The following is a 16015-nucleotide window of genomic DNA, read 5'->3' as shown; positions in this document are numbered from 1 at the left end:
AATATTTGCAGGCAGGTCTAGAGACTGGCTACTTTAAGATACCACCTCATAGGCACAGAAAAAAAATGCATCATCAATCAAAAATTGTATCTATTGGACTCCCAAAGGTTCCTCAACAAAGTGACCCACCATAGGCTTACAAGAATAATAAACAGCTGGGAAACAAAAAGGAATTTTTAGATTAAATGTATGAAGGAGAGGGTAGAAGAAAAGGGTTTTTACAGTAGAGAGACATCTCCAGGGGATTTCTGACAGTAGATGAGGTGGATTGTGCTGGTAATTTAAATTCTGTCTGGTAAGGACAAGGACTGCCTCTCAAAAAAGCACACAAAGAAGTTATATAAGTGGCAGTGCATTAAAATGGCAGATAAATTTCAGTGGAAAAAGTAGCACTGTGAAATAACAGACATAGGAAAAATTATCCTAATTTGCAAATACAGTGGTAGGTGCTGAAGTGTTCATTATAAATCAGGAACGAGATCTTGTGAATGTCATAAATAATTCAATACAAACATGAGCTCAGTGCTGTAGAAAAAACAAATAAGCAAACAAAAAATATAAAACAAACATAAAAACACCAACAAAACCAAATTAAATATTTTACTTATTTCTCTGAGATTAGCACCAGCAAGTGCTCACCCTACTCTAATAAGGATATTGAAGCCAAAGTCAATGTCTCCTCTACTGGAAGGGAGCCCACAACCCATCTGTCTCTCCTCCTTGTCATGGCAATTCTGGTCACTTTTCACCTTTGCTCCACAAGCAGAAAGAACACATGTGACTCATCATTTCCTCCTTCAAGTCTGATCTTTGCTGGTGGTTCTCCTTGAAAATGCTCAAATACTCTACCAACCACCCTGTTTTAGCTGCTGAGAGAATAGCTTTGTTGACAGGGCACTGAAGATCCTTTGCTGGCTCCCAGCAGCTAGAAATGACTGTCATGTTCCTCAGCAAAATTAAACCTTGAATGTGCATTATAATGTCTGTTCAGAAATTCCCCTTGTTAGAAAGGTTATTTTAAAATATATGTCAATCATATTAGTGCACTTGAGGAATAAAAGAATAGTTTGTTTCAATGTCTGTCACTTACCTTTTCCTAAATACTAATTTCCTACTGGTATTACTAAAATCACAAGAATGTTTGACTTCTCAGACAGTTGGTGATTTTTTTTTCAGAAGTTTACATTTTACAAGGTGTTCTTTCAAATCTCTAATTGAATCAGTAGCAGAACACAGAACTACCAAAATGTTTGCCTCCTCAACTCTTGCAACTTTTGGATGCTGAAGATGTATACAGATAGAAGAGATGCAAAGGGAACAAAGATTATGTGTTCCCCTACCTGAAGGCAGTTATTTGTTTGGTGCACTAAAATTTAAATATGTTCATCAATATTGCCAAGAGCTAATTTCAGCATCCATAATGCAGCATAATTTAATGAACAATCCTTGAATTAGCTAGACTTTACCATAGATTTGATTGCTCTGGAACACAGACAGAGCATTATGTACTTATTGTAAAGTGCATGAGAAAAACTACTGTAACATGGAAGGAGAAATCCATAGGTCCCATATACTAGGGCAAATAATGAAAATACTAAGCATTCAACCTTCTCAAATTTATTCTCAAGATATATTTTTGTAAGATACAAAAATAACTGAACATTTTCTACAGGGCATTTCAGAAACGCTGAAAGAGAAGAGAGAGTTATTCCAGGAATCCTCCTGTAAATGTTATGTCAGAATTTTGAAAGAGATATCCCAGAAGTAGCTTTGGGTACACTGCTGGTTAAGGCTAATTAAGGCTATATGGTCTCTCCCAATGGGATGAGTGACATGGTATGTCTAACCAGATCTTGCCAGGAAAGTGAAAATACATGCCCATTTCAATACATCATCATCTCTTCCTGGAAGTATGCTTAGTCACCATCCAAATTTGCACAAAGGCAACAGATAAGCACAGGAGCATGAACACTTTGAATATGCAGAACATTCTGGTGTAGTGTGGGTTTCCACTCCATCTCTTTTCTCTGTAGCTATTCATCTCTGAAAGTAGCAACAACTCTTTTCTGGTTTTTTTTTCCCCTCCTTTGTTTTCTTTTATAGAGAGACCAAAATGTGAATCTAAAAATAACTTTTTAAAAAGGAAGAAAAAAAAAAAAGAAAATCCATAAAAGCAGGTGTGCTTGAGTCATCTTACTGCAAGACAAGAGCAAACAAAATAAGTTGCAGAAGACAACTTGACTGTGAAAGATGAGAACTGAATTCTTCCTTTACACTGGGTCATAACCCTCCAAGATTTTGCAGCCCAAAGCTGCAGAGGATGGATCAGTCATAGAAATGATAACTGGAACTTCTCAAGGGGTTTGGTCCAACTCATGTCTTGGATAAAGCTGGGCTGTTGCCAGCACCAGATCAGGTCACAGCTTTGCCTGCCAAGCCTTGAAAACATCCAAGGACAAAGCTCTCCCAGTCCCTGCATAACCTGCTCCAGGGCTGCTCCACCCTCCAGTGAAGAGCTGGTTTGTTTGGGTTTTGTTTTGTCTACATGGGAATAGAAAGTACAGAAATGACACAACACAATAAAAAAAAGCCCACACTACATATGCTGCATATCCTGATGGTAGTGTCATAGTCTGTCTCTGACTTGATGTGAATGGGGAAACAGCAGCAGCAACTTACAGCAGCAAAGAGCTCATGAAATACCAGTGCCCAGAACAGTGAGAAGCAGTGTGGTAGCTAATGGTGGGAGAAAGGACTGGAACTTCCCTTCTGTCCTTCTTGCAAAGCTGCCCCTGGAAAAACAAAAGAGAACCTTCCCCTTGTTACACACCCACACAGCCCCCCTGCAACTCTTGAAAGCCTCTACAAGAGAGGTTAAAACAGTAGATGGCATAGAAAGCATCCCAGTTCTGGATCCTCTGAGCTCAAATGGGTCATGCAGGGTTTTGACTAAAATGCCTCAGGAAACTGAGCTCAGATTTAGGCTACAGTGGTTCAGCAGTTGTGGTCTAGGGTGAAATTAAGAGTTGTCATGGGCTGAGGCAGCGTTTAACAGCATTAATCTTTGGCAGTATTTGAATGCAATGGGGAAATGTGTATGTTGAAATTCACTGTTATTTCAAATATTTGTTCACTGCTCTTGTTTTCTTTCCTAGATTTGGGAGCAGCCTGACAATCAAGTTTCCCTAGATACTGCTGCCTGAGCCTTGGACCCAGGAATGTCAGCCTGATTCACACTGCCTCCAGCCCTCTGAGTGTTTCCTGGTTCAGAGAGACCAAGCAGCCACATTCTGACAGCTTCAGTGGGAGGTGTCAGCCTGTTTCCAGTGCTCTCAGAAGACATTCCATCATTTCATGAATCATTTCATTGTGTGGAACCTCTGAGATAAGACTAGGAACATCATCTCACAACACCATTTGGCTCAAAGACAGGGAAGCATATGTGCATTCTTTTCTACACAGATTTTGCAGGGGGAGTTGGAAAATCCTGCTGGCTGTAATAATTTTTTTAGCTTCATTTGCAAAAGGCTGGATGCTTCTAACAGGGGACAAGATGGAACTGGTCAGCCACAGATTGCACACCTCAACACAGCTTAGCTCTGCTTTAAGCTTCTGCACAAAAGAGTGAGAGAGTCACCATGGGATGTGGAACCTGCTAAAGCTTACTAAAAGCTTACATTAGATTGGAATAGTTGCAATGAATCCATCTCAGTTCAACTGATTTTTTTCCTCTTGTTGAATTTTTTTGAAGTTTTTCCTCTTTTTAACAAATTGGATGAACAGATAGGATGTCTCACCTACAGCTTACCATGATGCAACAGAACATGAGAGTCATTGAAATGCAGTTAATCTGCAACAAAAAACTTAAGTTGTCAAGACCTACACTGCAGGCTGGCAGTGCCTAAATGGCACTGAATATTCTTTATATATGAGCTTTTATTTTGGAAAAGAGGTTGAAATCTATCAGAGGTCCTGTCAAAATTGACCTATAGTTGAGCTACCACTTTATCTGACTCTTCAGAAAAGCCTTTCTGAGTTGCACTATGAAACAGCTTTTATAGATGTAAGTATATATTATATAGAGATACATATACATATATATACACACTATATGCGTATATATTTGTCTCAAAAGTTTTTTTCAATAGCTACTACATCATTTAATTCAGTCACTGCCCTCCAGGCTCAATCACACTCTGGCATTTGACCTCTTCACATATGGGGAAAACAATAAACCCCAAGCCCGAAATACATTTTCTCCAGGAAGAATGTCTTGCCCTCTGAAAATAAAAAAGAAAAGAGAGAAGGTTCTACATAAGGTGTATATTAAAATTCTCAGAGTTTACACAACATATGTCATATGAGAGCAATAAATTACTTTAGTTGGCTCAAGTATGAATTTCAAATTAATAGAATTCCTTATTTGTAGGTTTAAATTTAAAATAGAATTTTTTTACATTAAAAGATCTCGTGTTCTAATTAATTCTTTAAAAGATAGTAATGTAAAAACTTTTTAGCAGGAGAAGTAAACAGAGAAAATAATTATTAACTCACCTTCTGTGAATTTGTGAAGTATTTTTCAAGTATTAGACTGAGCTCTGCACAGTAATGCATTGGCTCATCTTTGTTGACTCAGAAGATGCCTAGAGCAGATTTTCTTCAGTAATAACCTGTATTTATTTACACAGACAAAACAAAAATAATCTTCTGGTGACACAGGCACAGAGGAAGAGGTTACCTCTGTCGAGGCAGTTTCCTTCTTTGTAAAATTATCTTTGCTGAGGCACCTGGGCAGTGACTGCACACAATTTTCACTATATATTCAAGGAGTAAAAAACAGGTGTTTTTTTTTTCTTAAGCACAGATAACTACCTCAATATCACTGTCTACACAGAACTAACCTGAGTCTCAGCATTTGTATTTATACCTCAAAGGAAGAAATGCTCCAGGAGCTGATGAATGCTGCTGCAGGCCAGACAACCATAACATAAAGCCAGTCTCTCTGGAGAAGTGGGAATTCCCTTCTTCTCCAGCTTTTGAGTCTGTTTTCCTCATCCAGCCCCTTCCAAATCTCTTTGAAATCAAACTTTCCAGGGCTCAGCTAACACAGAAAGAGCATCCAGGTATTGACCTATTTTTCTTGAATTTTATCATTGGATTTAAATACAGATTGTGAACATAAGCATAATGGAATAAATATAATTAATTAACAGTCACAGCAATTAGGGCCATTTCACATTGTGATGCTCATTCTCAGCAAAAAGAAAAATCTAGGTGATTTCTGCTGATTGAGACCCAAGATTGCTAGGACTGCACTGAAAGATTTAACACAGCAACTTACAACAATCTGCCTCCTCTCTTCTACCAAAAGCAGAATGAGGTGACACACAGAGATTCTGCTCCCACTATATTGTGCTTTTCTGCACTGTAGTGCTCTGGCCTGCACTGAGTCAAAAATACAGTAAGATACAGCGTGGTAACCAACTTTATCTCTATTCCCTGATATGCTTATGTTCACAACCTGTATTTAAATTCAATGATAAAATTCAAGAAAAAGCCAGGAACTGTGTTCTTTGCTACATCTGGCAGTGCAAAGTAAGAAGAAAGCCAAGTGAACTGAAAGAAGAAGTGCCAAACTGAAAATGTGTTCCCCAAAAGCATTCCACAAAATGTTGGTCACTTGCTACAGATCCTGGAGGAAATTACTGTAGATTTCTGCCATTCAGAGCAAGGTTGAGTCAGGGCTTTGGCACAGTTAAACTGGGAAAGACAACATTGTAGGGACCAAGATATAGATATTTTTACCCCCAACAGCTATGTTCTGTCATGTGTTCAGGGGAAAAAAAAACAAATTAAAAAATATAAACTAATGCATGAGCTCTTTCTCTGCAGAGCGGTAGAACCAAAGAAAGGAAAACCAGTAAAACATAAATTGCTATTGTCCTCTATGAAAAATGCAATGCTGGTGTTAAAAATATAATTAAGTAATAATAAAACCAGAAATATTAGCAAAATAATTTAGAAACTGTAATGATTGGTAACCTAGGTATAAAAACAATAAATGCTACTAAACTGTTTGTTTTTTTTTTTTTTAATCCATAGAATTCTTCATATGGAACACTAAGACTGTTTACAGACTTTGATTGGAAGAAATCTGAGTTTATTTGGGAATTTTGATGCACACTGTCTTCATGATCCTGGGAGGCTTCAGGGGCATATGTATTCTTGTGCAGATGATGAATCCTACTCATGCCAATATAAACTTGAAATTAAACATCTTTTCATATAACCTAAAGTACTCACAAACATAATCTCTCTGCAGCACCAATCATCCATTCCACATGATGCAGAACATTAAGTAATGAGCTCATGGCACTTTTCATTATCTCTACTGACCCACCCTTTGTCTTGATCAGACCAGGATATGTGTGGGTGACCTTCCACAGAATCATCATAGAAGGGTTTTGATTGGAAAGGCCCTTAAAGACCATCTTGTTCCAAGCCCCCACCGTGGGCAGGGACATCACCCCCTAGACCAGGTTACTTGGGGCCCCACCCAGCCTGGCCCTGAGCACTGCCAGGGATGGGGCATCCACAAATTTCCTGGGAACCTGTGCCAGTGCCTCATTGCCTCTGGGTAGTACATAGTGTAGAGGACCTAGCACTAAAGGAAACCAAATTTGGTTGGCATATATCATTCTGACAGTAGCTGATTAAAATATTCTGTTTGAATAGTTCACCTCTGTAAAATACTCTAAAATCAGAGGGAATTTTTATCTAGTTTAAAGTGTTCACATCATTACAGATCATGCAAAATGGGAGTGGGAGTGAACAAAATTAGTCATCCATTTCTTTGAAGTCCCAAAATGTAGAAGAGGAAAAGCTGGATTTTCTGTCCTTTACACAGCAGGGAAGGAAGAGAAGAAGGAAATTTGCCAGTCAATCAAAAAGTTGCACTTCATGACTGACTGTCAAATGTCAGGAATCTTTACAGAAGATTTTATTTCCTGGTTCAAGATTTGTAATGCCCAGAGCTGCAACAGTCTCAACTTTCTACTTAGAGTATATAGCACAGAGGTTTTTTATATGTGCAATAGAGGGTTAAATATAGTCACTTAACAGATTCTGACATGTCTGGGTGAAACAAATTGTGCTTCCAGGTAAGATTCATCTTTTAATAACTTGGCTACCCCTGACAGAAAGTTTTGCATTTGGCAACAGCATAATTTCAGTGTCTGTAGCCAAGCTGAAAGCTGGGGGCTCAGCCAGGAATTAGAAGACTGAAATGATTAACATCTGGTGCTCACTAGCATTCATCAGAACCACTGAACAGAGGCTGGTGCATCTCTTGGGCTAATTACATGTGCTGTGGATGAATTAAAGAATAGCCATGGTAACCCTTGTAAAATAAGCTATGAAGTTGCAGGTCCTATGAACCTATATTGCTCAAAATTTGTAAGCTGGGGAGGCCAGAAGGACAGGTATTATGAAGGTAAGGGTAGGAAACAGAAAACTAAGACAGAAACATGTGGCAGTGGTTTAGTACAGCTGCAAGAAGTCTAGGTTTTAGAGATCTGGGGTGATCTCAGCACTTTATTTTAAAATTAATTTAAAACACTTTTGGAGAGAGCAATGATTTCTGTTCCATTTCAGTAGCTCCTAGACCCATTTATGAAAAATGTGGATTTTAATATTCATGTCATTTTTTCCATTTCATCTCAACAGTTTAGTGATTCTTCCCCACAAGGTGGCAGAAAGACCACACAGTTGACCAATAATGGTTAAAACCAACCTCTGCCTTGTCACAGAATTACCACCTTAAAAGTTCTACTACGCAAGCAGAATAAATCCTTAAAGAATAAATTCTGTGTTAATTGGAAGAGTGCAACATATCCATCTGATATCACAAAGGTTTTAGGAAGAAGATGAGAAACAGAAGAGATTAAACTGCTTAGTCATCATGACCTACTCAAACATTATTATGCAAATGGAGCTTTGCACAAATGCTGACTAGCAATACCTTGGTCATCTGAATGGAAATGGACATGCAAACAATTTGGATAAGAAAGAGGACAATATTTTAATACAAACTAACCCAGCCTGGAGGGCAATAACCTCCTGTTGGATTAGCTTTCAAATAATACAGATTTATTAGAAGAAACTCAAGATCAGGCTTTTAAAACATAACTTTCAAGATGGTTAATGAGGGCAGGTGCCCTGTGGAGAATGCCCAGCCTGAGATCACGCAGGGCTGTGCATCTGGCCATGGAATGGGGCAGCAGCTGGCTCTGGAGCACAGGGCTCTGCTCAGCAGGGTCACCAGAGAGGGGCAGGCTGGGCAAAGGCTGCCTGGACAGCTGCTCATGAGAGCAGAACTCGAGCCCCAGCATCCAGGGCAGGGGCAGGGACAGGGGCAGGACAAGCCCAGCACGAAGCTGTGTGAGAGACCCTGCAGCCTGGAGCAGCCCCTGAGCTCATTCCATGCCAGGAGCAGCCCCCGGCTCCAGGGGTGGATGAGCCTGGGGCTGAGCCCAAAGCCCTGCTGCTGGCCCTGCCCTGTGCCACAAGCCCCCTCCTTACAAAAAGGGTCTAAGGGACTTCTCTGAACTAGGGATTACATCTGTGCTCCTCTCCTGGGTTCACCTAAGCTGGCTGATCACAGTGATGCACAGAGGAAACATTGCCCAGCACTATTTTTTAACCTCTCCCCTTACAGGATCTCTCTTAGTATCCACCTGACACTGCTTCTTTTTACACTAAAAGACATGGCACATGTACATTATAATCCTTCTCTACCTCTGTACCAGATCCTCCAGTTTTTTCCTATCAATAAATTGCAATTTCCCCCTTGAGGATCAGCATTAGGAATAATCCTCACAAGCTCTGGAAAGGGCTCCAGCCCTGGCATACCATATGAGCAACTGGCCTTTTAAGAAGCTTAAAAAACAACAATTTAGGAAATACCTTTCAGGAGAACTGACTGCTGTAGTTATTTCAGAATAAAATAAGAAGCAAAAGATAACCTGAAGTCAGGGCAAAAGCCAATTAAAGTGAACAGAAGCATTAAAGCCAAGTATATAGCAGCAATGGCAGTAAACAGTCATGTGCCAAAATATATGACCTTGTCCTGATAACAAACATCCTCTTCACCTTGTGAAAATGCCCATGTTTTAGTAGAAAAAAAACCATTCCAAACTCTGTTCAAGCCAGAAAATCAAATTAAGAAAGCATTTAAAAATCAGCTTAAAGTGATTAGAATTTTTGTGAAGTGTAGAAAAATAGATTTTTAAATCATTTTTGCTTGTCAGGAAGAAAGTACATCATCTGACTGAGAATGTTGCCCACACACAAACAGAACAGCTACAGGAAGCCAGGCTGTGCTGTGTGACAGCTTCAATGTCCACCACAGTGCCATAGGCACTGCACCCTCAGCAGCATCACCTCTCCCTCCTGCTCCAAGTCTAGAGGTCAGGAAAATGGGTTTGTAAGAATTTATCTGGCCATTTTTGTGCCTTTTCCTCGCTTCTACAATGACCTGAGCCAGACCCAAGTTAGAAAAATTAATTCCCTGAAATACATTAATGTGTTTGGGGCGCCACAAGCAAACTTTGTTGTACCTTTTATTGGATTTTGGATTTTCAGTTTAAAGCCAGAGTCTTCAAGGTAATTCAGTGCAGTTTAAGAATAGCTTCTGTTCATACCAGTGGGACTGTGCATCCACAGAGACATTGCCCTAAATCTAAGAGAACCCAGGGCATGTAACAAGATTCTACTCACAAGGGAAAAAACAGATTTCAATTGCTTCTATTTCATGTATGAAAAAGATTAAAATGATTATTATCATATTCATGACTGAAGCTGGAAAAAATATTATATTACAGATGAAATTCAGGAGACAGGGATTTGTCACCATGATAGTTCACAAATCTCCACATAGCCTCAGGTGAGCTGCATCCCTATTCTCACCTGAGAAGTGATGGAGGTGGTGTGTCACATTTTCTTCATCTGGGCCTCTCTGATCTGCTTGAATTGTCTTCTTTTTAGTTCAGGAACAGATGCTGAGGGTTTGCTTTACTTTCTAGAAGACTGATAAGGTAAACATCAATAAAAGGCCCTGCACTAAATTAAAATTCTTGCATTAAACTACCTATGGCACCATAGAGGAGAGACAATGGCAGGTCCTGCACTGGCTCCTGACTGAGGAGACTTCTCTTGCCTTGATCTCTGGGAAGATTTGTATCTGAGCCAAAAAAGAAGTGTATCATAGCAGGCCAGATGCACTATTTCCATGAAGATGTCATCTCCAGGGTATGCTGGATTGGTATGTCCAGGTTGGGCCAAGCAGGGTCAGTTCTGATCTCCCCAGACTATACTGCAAATTCTATTTCTCCCCTTGGTAAGCATCCCCATGCTCTACCAGGTGCATGATTGCTCTGCCTGGCAGCCTTTAGGCTTTCACACTGCCAGAACATGGGACATGCAGAAATGAAGGAAGTGAAGCAACACACTGGCTTTTCTGTCTTTTTGCTGAGATCCTAAGTCTTCCTAAGCTGCCTGGTTTCAGTGCTAAGTACTTGATTTACTCACTAACAACAGCCTGCTCCTCCCCCAGAAGAATGAACCAGAGGAAACCCTGCAAAAGTTTTCCAGTTCTCAGCAAGAGAGGGGTTGGCTGTATAAAGAAAAATCTACTTTGCAAAGCTATTTGTTGTAGTTAATGGATATCAGGGTATGACCAAATGGGCTTAGGTAAGATAAAGATAAGGTAATGGAGCACTACACACAAGGAAGGCACTTTGTTGCCAAGTTAAAGCACCACTGGTCTCATTCAGCCATTACTGATCATATTCACACAGCCACAACTGCTTTGCCCACTCTCTGCAAAACTGAGAACAGTCTCATGCCCTTTGTATCTCTAACCCAGCAGCAATGTTTTCATATCACACCTAGAGAAACAGTATGAAGTCCTAAAAACAATGTAGTCAAGAACCTCTCTTGCAGCTGTTTGTTTTCATGGTGTATTCACAGATGATTTATCCCAGATTAACCTGTTTAATTAACTAAATGTGGCATAAACAGCATCGCTATGTCTTTCTTATTCCAGGAAAGATTATTTGAAGTGCAATCAAGTTTGTAATTCTTTAAAAGAAAGTCAGAACTGTATCATAAAATGTAACAAATTTGATCATCTAAAAATATAAAAGCATTTATAACACTGTGTATTCATTTGCTAGGAATATTAAATGAAAAGGGAAGAACTTAACCAAGAATTTAGCAGATTCTATAAAAATCACACAAGAAGAAAATTCACTCAGTGTCAAGTCCTGAGTCAGTTAAGCTCTAATTGTGCTGTAGTTTAAGATGGAAATGACTTACAGAGCTCATCAAATTTATGTGACTGCAAGGGCTGTCAGAGAAGATGTATCAGATAGTAAGCTGAGGATATATTTGTTCTTAGTAAAAAGGCCAAGCAAAAAAATCTATCTTCTTCCTACATCCATCAGCTGAGGCGAGAACACATAACTGGTTTAGAAGATAAGCCAATAACTAATTCAGTCATGTGGAAAGAGCTGCCATGAAATCCCTCCCACCACCCACAACATTTTTCCACCCACATTGTTTGTGCTGCTGCACAATCCCCACCTAAACTTTTAGAAACTGAAATTCATCTCTTGGCAGTCCTGATGCTTTGTTATTTCAACCCACGATTCTTTGCTTCATTGGCAGCATAATATGTTAATGACAATGAAATCTCTACAAGCCTAATTCAAGACCTTTGGATGTCCACAGCAGCAGTCACTTGAAAGGGAATCTATCCTTATTAGAGGAGAGGGGATTTTCAATCAATAACTGTCAGCTGTATGTTTTCTTAAACATGGTGTCTATGGGATTTCTCTACTTCCTTACCTCAGCCAAATGTTTTTCATACTAACAAATGTGAGAGCCATTTAGTCACTCCATGCATCTGCTTGGATTTTAGTTTCTTCGGTGAGAATGCCAACAAGGAGGCCAAGGCTGACTGTGATTTCTGTTTTATCTGTATACACATCTAGCAGGAACTGTATTGAGACCATAAACTCATTTCCCATTCTGTAGGTCACTGAGCAGCTGCTGGTAATGATTTTTGCTCACTAATGACCTAGGTTATATTTGAATCAGTGCCCTAGAGGTGAAAAACTCTGTATTCCATTACTGATTCCCTGAGTCATAAAATCCCTCTATAATTTTTTTCCTAGCTGGCTTTTGCAGTATTGTTATTTATTATCTTATAAAAATTCCGTGTTCATCAAGTGTCAGGAAAATGCAAAATAAAAAGCTGTACATATAAGAGATGGAAGTATTTGCATTAAATGACCCCCAGAATGGGACAATACAATGGAATCAACACCATATAACAGTCAAATGGGTCGGAAGTAAGAGGCTTGTGACCCACTGAAAGGAAATACTCTGTCAGGAGAATAGAATTGTAAACCAAATACATGAGTAATACATTCTTTCTGGCATAGTTTAAAAAGCTATAGTAAATGAATTATAACCTTGGCTTTTAATCCCATTCTTAGGTAATACTCCAACATATATCACTTGCATATTTAAGTTAACAAGGCCACTTCCTTGTGAGTCCCTTCCAACTCAGCATATCCTGTGATTCTGTGAAGTTATACTTCTTCTACTAACATATTATACATATCATTTGCCACATTATGACCTCCCATGTGTTGCATACACAATTCTCCTGGTGCCAGTGAGGAATTAATGAAGAGAAACACCCAAGCTCTTAGGAGAACAAAATTTCTCTGTGAATCTTAAAAACCACAGATTTGTGTAGGAAATGTAGCAAGCCATCAAAGAGACAGAGATAAGTGCTTCAGTGTCTCAGTGTACCAGGGCTCTTCAAATATTATACTCTTTCTACTTGCTGGGCTTAGCTTCAAAATTCACCAGTGCCACAAGGAAAAAAAAAAAAAAAAAGTCTGTTTTCTTTTTCATGGCTGCACCACATGGCTTTCACTTTCATCAAAACACAGCAAAAGTGTCACAGGGGAATCATTCCCTTGGCTGCCTTAGTGCTGCTGATCTTTGACCTCTGAGGGAAATGGATTCCAGGCACACTTCTGCCTGACAAGTGAACCATGTAAAATCTTGATGAGGTGTGTGTTTTGTTTTGTTTTGTTTGATTAACAAGCCCTAAAAATCGAGGGAAAGCTTTGTCTAACAGAAAAAAGCCCACTTTCTTCACCAACGCTTCCCTTTTGTAAATGTAGTGACCTAGAACAGCAAACGCTGCTGTCTGCCTAGGTAAAAAGCACATTAGTGCATCCCAGTGGCGTTTGGGAAAGGCACAAAGGGCAGCAGCCACGCGTGCAGACCTTGTGGCAGAGGAGGAAAGCTTAGAGCCACCACGTCACAAATCTCAGCAACTCCTGCACTGCACTGAGCACGCACATGCAGCATAATGATTCTGCTCCCTGGAGGAAAAAGCTTAGGAGCAGGAGGAAAGAAAAGATTATTTTTAGCTAAGGGAACCCTTTGTCTTACAGCATTAAAAAATCCTTGAGTTGGTTTCTCACAATAGCAGCCTTGTGTTGTGCTCCAGTTTTAACTCATGGAGTGCTGCAAAATGAAACAATTACAGAGTAATATGCCACCTTCTAAACTTCCTATTTGCTTTTCCTTTATGCCCTTTTGTGTCTGATTAAAATTTTGCATGTATAAAAGCTTCAGATTTCAGCTAGAAAATTCAGACCTCTTGTTCTTGTTTATTACCAAGTTACATATTTTCATAAGTAAAAAGAGACCTAAGTAATTGGAGCAAAAAGCAACATTTATTAGAATGGTGAGTTTAAAGTGTAATGCCTAAAATTAAACTGAAAGTCCATTCCCATTTGAACATTTTATCTTGTGAGACACAGATCTCCCTTTTCCTCTAATGCCAAAGAAATTTGATTCTACATCCATTAATAATCCCAGATGTCAGCCACAGACAACATTTTCATCAATCATTGCATTAAAGCACTGACCAAAAGATACACCTATAAAAGAAGAAAACACACTTTCCACTACCTTAATGCCTTTAATGTGTTTTCATGATTTTAAGCCATTTTGCTGAAGGCTACTTTTAGTAACATGAAGAGACAACTGCATATCTCAGCTGCAAAATATTTGATTTTGTTTAGCAAAGAAAAAAGAAATCTTATAACCTATTTTAGCTTAGATACTCCCATGTACCACAGCCTATTTTGTGGTGTACCTGGCTGCTTGCTAGGGCTAATTTGGACTAACTTTGACCTGGCCTGTTGTAGATGTGGAGGAGCTGTGCCTGCCTACTTTGCTCCATGGGGCAGGGGTGGCCTGGCACAGCTCTGTTAAATGGTATAACAGGGGTATGTCCACATCACACAAATCAAACCTCAGGTGAGATACCCACACAGCCTCTGAAAACATTAATTCAAGTACCAGAAACAAGACAGACAGTGCAGTATTAGTCTGACTAATAAGCAGGTAATTAGTCTATATAGAAGCTTTTACTAATGAATTTCAATGAAAATAGGCTAAATCTAATTACCTAACATTTTTTCTGGTTAAGAGCACATAGACAAAGTGTTACTATGAATTTTCTGGTCCACAGTAACTGCCCACACATTTAACCTTTCAGTGCAACTCATACCATGTTCATTCCAGAGCCATATCCCAAGAACAGGCCTCCTGACTGCTTGTTTGAAAAGTTATGCTGAAGAGAGAAGAGGAAGATGTAAAACTCCCACAGGTGATCCTTTACATTGGAACACAGAGGATGAACAGAAAAAAAACACATTCTACTACCATCATATCACAACTGCTCTCCTCTACTGACTTCTGCTTTGGGCAACCTTTTAAAAGTATTGGTATGGGCTAATGGAGACAGCAATCAGATAAATCTGGCATGGAAAGAGGAGTATTTCCCACCCATCCTTTATCAAAAATCCCTCACTTTGCCATCCTACATCATTAGGCAACTCTTGGAAATCACATTTCTTCAGTAAATGAGACAAAGAGATCATGATAGATTCATCATGTATCTGCCAGACAAAAATTACAGCAGGACTTGACTCTTTGACAGCAGCAAGTCTGCTCCATAAAATTCAGCCTCTGTCCCCTTTTCTGGTGATGTTTTTTTAAGACTATTAGAACTTGGCTCATTGCTTCAAATGCAGAAGAAATTGAAATAATCCATAACCATTTCAAAGACTTATCTTTCAGAAAATTGCTTCAGAACATGCAAAGCTGCCATTTCTATACAGAAATTTGTTCATTGCTATTTCAGGAAATAAGATCTTTTTACACAGTATGCCTATCCTCTCCATCACTAAACAACCTGTATATAAGTCTTCCTAACCTTATTAATAATTGCTAGTTATCACAGTAATTAGGAGTTTGAAGTGCTATAAATAGTTGCCAAATGTGTCCTATTTTCCTAGCACATGCAGTAGATAAGGTATAATGCTTATAGATATCTGATGCTATAGATCTGCTAATTTTACTGGCATCTACAGAAACCAGAAAAAAATAAGCAAATTAATACATTACAGAAAAAAAACCTGACTCGAATGTTACATTCTCACCTTCCATGGGAAAAGCATCTGAAATCTGTTAATAACCTTAACTGGGTCTTAATAAGATACAGACTTGATTATTTTAGTAACCAAGGCAGCTAATTCAAATGTTTCTAAAAATAGATACTACAATCCATTGTGACCAAACATTTTCTTGGCATTCAGTTCAAAAAACATTACTAATGAAGCATGATAATCCTTGATGGTACAGGACATTTAAGCATCTAATTAATATTAGTAGGCAAAAACTAATCAAAGGTTGTAAAGAAAGTCGTGTAAGGTGGTCTAAGAGTGACAAATCAAGCAACACTTGCTTGAAAACAAATCCTACCTTGATTGCCAACACTTGGGCATTAACAGGAATTAATTAATTAATACATGCATGTAGACAGGTTGTAGACTGGAATTAGTTACTGGGGGGAAGC

This window comes from Erithacus rubecula (assembly GCF_903797595.1).
Source record: "Erithacus rubecula genome assembly, chromosome: 6".
Taxonomy (NCBI): domain Eukaryota; kingdom Metazoa; phylum Chordata; class Aves; order Passeriformes; family Muscicapidae; genus Erithacus; species Erithacus rubecula.
The sequence above is the reverse complement of the archived record's forward strand: the minus strand, read 5'-3'. Positions refer to the sequence as shown.